The sequence below is a fragment of the Euprymna scolopes genome, chromosome 13 (assembly GCF_053919585.1).
Source record: "Euprymna scolopes isolate OS-2025 chromosome 13, ASM5391958v1, whole genome shotgun sequence".
NCBI lineage: Eukaryota > Metazoa > Mollusca > Cephalopoda > Sepiida > Sepiolidae > Euprymna > Euprymna scolopes.
The window spans coordinates 114,777,567-114,783,577 of record NC_136494.1 but is presented as its reverse complement, the minus strand read 5'-3'; positions in this window follow the sequence as shown (position 1 = coordinate 114,783,577).

The window sequence follows — 6,011 nt, the reverse complement described above, 5'->3', positions numbered from 1 at the left end:
GCTAGTAAGTAACATAATAATTGATACCTCGCTCTCATTTTTATGCAGGTATGAATTTTTCAATGTCATTTACCGCTTTGTACGAAAGCGTCATTCATTTTATTCGTTGAAGTAAAATGATTGACACAATGATATTAATGATTTCCTTTACACTTTATTTATCATAAAATCAAATAAATTCTATATAACAATAGAGATTTTAATTAAACGTTATTAATTTTAAATAAAATAAATTTAATTATAATTTAAAATTTGATATACGCACCTGCTTAAATTCCGCTTCCAGAAACTGAGATATTAAAAAAGATGTATGTGTTAAAATACTTCCAAGATTTTAATTTAGGTGTTCAATAAGCAACTCGTTTCGTACAAATTGTCATTCATTACTGATGAACACTGAAAATGTTTCTATTGCAAAAAGCACAACCATTTGCATTTAAATATTACGATATGAATATGTTTCCTTTAAAGAAGCAACAATGTATATATAAAATTTAACGAATGCCAAGATGTCACATACTACTGACATTAGTAAACAAACGGGATATACAAAAATAGCATGTGTTTCTGTTTCACTCCGACGCTGGAAAAATGGAACGTGTACATTCCAATTCTGCCTTTAAACTTCAGCATCCAGTAAGTACATATCGATTTATCTTTTTAAATATTAAGTTTATATAGATTTTTCTAAAAAGATGGCCGATATAAAATTTAGAAATATTCCAAACGAAACTCTTTTCAGGTTCATTTTTGGAATAGTTATTAACACATTATAAGAAAATGAAATTATTATCCACTAGCGGGGGACCCCGGCGTAGCCCGGTTGTTTGGAGGTGTTTGTAAGGGGGGGGGGTAAAGTAAAGAATAAGCGAAGTAATAACCCTGTTTAAATATTAAAAAAAAACGATGTTAAACTTCTTTAAAAAACGGCAAAACCAAAAAAAAAACCAACCAAACAAACAAACAACAACAAAACAAAAAAAAAAAAAACTGCGAACAAACGTAAAACTTCTTTAAGAAACGAAATAAAGCGAAAAAATGGCAAAAATAACCTTTCGATTCGGTTAAGTCCATGGTGCGTTTCACCCAGTAGAAAGCATAGAAAGAAGAGGAACGTTAAAATTCCATTCCAGTTTATTAAAGCAACTACGAAGTAAAGAAGATCCAAACTGCTGTTCCTTCGTAACTGTTCCTTGTGAACGATTCCGCAACGGTGTAAGCGGTGGCGGGAGAAGGACGAATTTATTAAAAAGAAAAGATTTTACTACTTTCATTGATTTTAACCGAGGGAGGGATAAACATACATTTGTTTCACTTCTTTCATAACGGTTTTAATAAAATCTTGCAAATAATAGTCTCCTTTTAAAATAGTTTCTAATCATAGATTATTTTACCAGCAATATCGGCAATAACAGCCGCTAAGAAAGAGGTAATACCTTGGATAAGGATCTTCTAGGACACAAACCCTACATAACTCGGACGAAAAAGTCGAGTCAAGTCAAGACAACTCTCTTCATACTCTTTTTTTTCTTATTAATCGTTCTATTTTTCAATTTACCTAGTACAAAGCAGAAATAGAATCATTGTTCGGTATGCAATTCTCTATCTATATAAGAGCTAAGTACGAACAAGGATGGAGTATTGATGCCACATCTGGGCAGAAGCTGCTAGAAAGGACTTGTCCTGCCTTGATAGAGTTCAAAATAGATTTCGTAGCCTCGTAGGAGATGTCCTTTTCTCTTCCATGAAACCTCTATCTCACAGAAGAGATGTTGCGAGTTTGTCTCTGCTTTATCGTTATTTTCATGGCAAGTGCTCGACTGAGCTTCAATCTATGATCCCCCTTGCCAAACTTTCACAAGAAACACTCCTCTATCAATAATACCTCTACTCTATATCTGTGCATAAACCTAAACGTAGATTCCATGAACAAAGCTTCTTTCTTAAAAGTGCACGCCTGTGGAATTGTCTTCTGTTTTCCTGCTTTCTGTCTGACTACAATATGGTTGTCTTCAAGTCAAACGTAAACTAGTTCTTGATGAGCCGTTCGACAAGTTAACAAATTCACCGAATTTCCATTACTAACGATTACTATATTGTCCAATTGACTACTGTATACTCTTAACCCTTATCCTCGAGTGGTTTCTGGGCCTTGATAAGTGGCGATGCCTATGTAAACCCCCCCAAAAGACATAAAAAGAACAACTCATTTTGATTTCTATACCCAACACACATGTCCGTTCCATATAAGTTAACAAATTTACCGAATCTCTATCACAAACGGTTACTATATTGTCCAATTTCTACTTTAATCCTTATCCTCGAGTGGCCTCTGGGCCTTGATAAGTGGTGATGCCTATGTAAAAAAAAAAGAAATGAAATGCAGTGCTAAATATTCGATGGCCAATTTTAAAAGGCAGCAACTTATTTTTGGAAGCTGACAGACATCAGAAAACATATTTAGAAGGTCTAGATTAGACGTTAGCCCAATTTCTATTTCTGGCATTGATAATATCTATACAGTTTATATGCATTAAATTATGCACCCAAAATATACAAATTGAATTATATGTATATACACCTTGTTTAGTCCTTTGGGTCCATCCTGAAACAGGGAAAAATATTTTTGTATAAAGATATTTTAAATGTTTAAATAACATATAAATAATAAATAATGAATGACAATAATTCATTCATAAATATCGGAAAAAAAGATTTTATGACGCAACAAAAACATAAGCTTTTCAGGTCTTAAATTTTAAGTAAGTTATATATGGTCTACTAACATTATTTCTAATAGGCATGAGTACTCTCTCCGCTTACGGTGCTTTCATTTCATGAGAGTTATCCGTACTGGTGATTATCTTTCTTCTAAATCATCATTGCTCACAGGTATGTGAAACTCCTACATTTTATCATTCTTCAAGCTTGAATTATTAATACCATGTTACTCATAATTCCGTTTAAACGTTATTGATTTTAATTAAAATATACTAATAATACTTAAAAATTGTAGGTGCTTCTACAGAATTGGGACGAGATTTTGTAGTCTGTAAAAGGAGGTTTTAGATAAAAAACAATGGTTTTAATTTTTTTTTTGTCAATTCTAATAAGTTACGATGGTAGCTTCCAAATTATGCAGTCGAAGTTACCTGCATATTAGTGAATTATTAAAAAATATTCTTAATCGTGTTAGCAGGTGAAAAATTGTCGCCATTTTGTTTTTATAAAATGAAGCGAAACGAAACCATAAACAAAAGGAGTAACTCTAAATGTTTAATGTGACTAACGCAAAACAAATAACAAAATAAACATAACATATACACAGTGTTTCTAAATATGGTTTTCATTTAAGATTTTTTTTATAATAGTTTAATACAAAAATAACTGTTCGCCTAAAAAATTAAATAACGTAAAAATAAAATATATACAAGTTTTTTTGCAACTGTTAAGTTGCTTCCCTTGTGACTCTCCTGTGGCTTACATAATCATACACCATCGTGTTCTTTAACTTCTATTTTCTTTAATAAAAATTTTTCTACCAGATCGATTTTCGTAATTTTTATACATAACCATCTTAAAAATACGGGGATTACGTAGATACCGTTGTTTTCATATGGAATTCAATATTACGATTTCATAAATCTCGTCCCAATAGTAAGAAGTGCCGAATTGTATATACACACCTTTATCCAGATGTCATGCAATTTCTGAAATATGAAACGAAAATTTTTCTCTTAAAATATTACAAAAACAATTTTAGATTAATTTACAGATTAATTTAGTTAATTAATTCTTCTTTATTGATTACTTTAATTTATTTAAACCTGCCCATTTTCGTTCTCCTTTCTTATTGTTGCAATTTTTGAAAACCATAAAAAGTTGAACTCATAATCAATAAATACATCTAAATATTTTAATGAAATTTCAGAATAATATAATTGATAGCATTATTACGATCAATCAATGCTTCAGCAACTCTGTTGCAGATCTGTTCATGTACACGAATAACATAGAAGATATACAATCGATCTTTAAAACGGGATAAAATACAGATTATCCGAACGAAATAACAAACAGTTTTCTGTTACGTTATTAGTTCTCTGGAAAATGCCAGGTAGCTCGACCAGTGTTTATGCGGTAAAATATTTCGATTACAAAAAGGAGTGTTTGAATAACAGAAAGAATGTTATCGAAGAGGATTATGTTTTTAAAGATGATATATTGATGTTAAAATATGAACCAGGAATGTTAAATTGATATAAAAAAATGTTGGTTTTCATAACTAACGTAAACAGGAATTTAGATGAACAATAGAGATTATTTATTGGCGACTTCAAAGAACCAAAGAAAGAAAGAAAGGATTTGATAGATATACAAGTGGACAGTAAGGAGAGATTAGTTTTGGTATTCAACGCGTTAGCGAACAGACGGGGTTCTTGTACTACAAAGTTTAGACGACACCCGTAGATCAAGAGGGTGAAATAGCAAAATGTAGTCTTGTACAAAGTGTGTCCAAACTCCGAGAAAGGACCCAGGATGGGAATAAATGGTTATATCTAAATATAATTCACGTCTTGGCGTTTTCATGTTTGATTTCAGGAAGCACGAAAAAAAAAAAATTTGAAAAAAGTATGTGTCTTTTGTTGGTGTCCCCACCGATAATGTTATCTGTCATTTTGGTAAATCTGTCTTTGTAAATAATTGTCATACACACTGTTATAAAAATATCCACACACTTGAACACTAGAGACGAAATACGTTCCGCCACCCAAATACTTCACAAACCTATTTATGTATAACAATAGTGCTGTTTTATAGAAATCATAATTTATTACAATTTCATATACAAACCTTTTTTAGTTTTTCTGGTCCGTACTGAAATATAAAAAAATCATTGTATTAAAATATGTTAAAAAAGCTATTAGATTTTTAAGTACGAAATTAATTTAATTAAATAACCATTATTTATCAATGAACATTAAATATTTGTCTATTCTAATTATATAAAATTTCTATCATTAATTGTATATAATTAATTGATTAATTATCTATAATTAATAAATTGCCTATAAATCAGTAATCTCATTTATAAAACAATATGTCTGTTTGGCACGATATTTTAAACTGTATCTTTCCGAAGCGAAAGGTCACAAAGCAGCACTAGGCGGCCCAAATGATGCCGGTTAAAATAATTGTGAAAGGGTTTAAAAAGGTCACAATTGAAAGAAATCACAACTTGTCAATCGCAAGCTGTCTTAAATTGGTCTTCTACGCATGCGCAAACATTGGTACGTTAATTTTAGTTTATTTTTAGCCCAACATTATCTAACAGTCTGTGGCTCACACATTAAATTCTTGGCTGAGAATCTATAAATTTTACTTTAGATTATCGTTTCGATATTGATACACTCTAAGTCATATTCTTTGAGTTTTTTGTTTTGTTTGTTTTCCATATCTATGGGGGGAAAAGACCCCCCCCCTAAAAACCCAACATCAACAACAATCGTACTATACATTTTTTCAACATGCGAGACACGCTTCCACCGGGCAACGCCGGTTAGCGGGCACAGCTAGTTATTGATATTTTTGTTATTTGTTTGGAAAAAGTGATAACTCGATTCATGAGGTTCATTGTAATTTCAAAATCTTACCAAAATAACTTTAGAGTTTCGAATTAGTAAATATAAATGATTTTATCATTATATTCGACACTTCAAAGTTTTCAAATTCCCATTTAAATTTTACTTTAATAATAAGTGTCTTCAAAAAGTGTGTGACCATTTTTACTTTAAATCCCGCTCGAAACTGGGGTATTATACACCTGGAACCACCGGAACGGCACGTAAATTCTCTTCTCTTCGCCATAACACCAAAATGAAGAAAAAGAAAAAGAAATTCACGAACCGAACTTTCGACCCTGATGAGGCTATGTATTAGCAAAATATAGGACTTAAAAAAAAAAAAAACAAAAAACAAAAACAAAAAAAAACAGTAAATAAAAATGATTT